The sequence below is a fragment of the Phaethon lepturus genome, unplaced genomic scaffold, assembly GCF_000687285.1.
Source record: "Phaethon lepturus isolate BGI_N335 unplaced genomic scaffold, ASM68728v1 scaffold9570, whole genome shotgun sequence".
NCBI classification, from domain to species: domain Eukaryota; kingdom Metazoa; phylum Chordata; class Aves; order Phaethontiformes; family Phaethontidae; genus Phaethon; species Phaethon lepturus.
Genome location: NW_010509813.1, coordinates 25,044 through 26,063, shown reverse-complemented (window position 1 = coordinate 26,063; position 1,020 = coordinate 25,044).

The window sequence follows — 1,020 nt, the reverse complement described above, 5'->3', positions numbered from 1 at the left end:
CACTGTAAACCATGTGGCTGACAAAGTGGATACAGGAACTGAGCAATAAATATTTGAACTGTGTTGATACTGAAGAGCTATGGAACAGGCACAAGTAGTTTGCATTAGTTTAGTCTTTCAAGGAAGCATTGCAGTCACTGTTTTAAGGAAAAGGTGGTTCACTTTAATAACCACAGGCATTGGTCACTATTTAACAAGACATTCTAAAAAAGTAATCACAATTTGTCCAATAGTAGTTTACAAGTGGATGGTATACATTAAGATACAGAGGTAGAAGTTCACCTTTACAATGTTTCACTAATACAGATTACCAAATTATTCAAGGCACAAAATTGTTCGCTTTACAAAAAATACTGTAAAAATGTCATTTGCTGTTCTACAATGTGAGTACAACTCAAAAAAATCTTTACACCCTTCCATATTCTGCATGTAGAGTTGCATCAGGCGTTATTCTATTTTTCCTTTGCTAATAATTGGCATATGACCAGCACTTACATAAACAGTTTGTATCTCAGCTGAGTTGCTTTGTCTTTTAGGCACAAGTCCAGTTAGAGAAATTTAATACAACAGCTTCCTCGGGGGGTGGGAGAACTCCGTCAGAAGTAAGAACCAGGATAAAAAAAAAAGAAACATAGAGTCCATAATATTAGATGGGACTCTGACATACAGAGGGAAACAGAACAGAGCATATTTTAAATCAAGTGACTTGAAAAAAGTCAGTTTAAATCACTGACTGCGTTCCTAAAAAAACAGATGCCCGGTACAAGTTTGCTCTGAGAGTATTTGAGACATTCACTTGCCTTTGAATCAGCAGAGATTTACAAATTTCTTTATATCCTTGTTTAAATAGAACACACAAAATTGCTACAAGAGAGAATTACACCACAATTTGGCCATGTGTCCTTTAGAGAGCTTGGGTGAACAAGTAAAGAGATGCATTTAGAAACTGTCCTTGAATTTGCTAAAAGGTCATGAGCAGTAGCTTAAATCTCAAGATTTCCCTCCCTTCCCCCTCCCAAA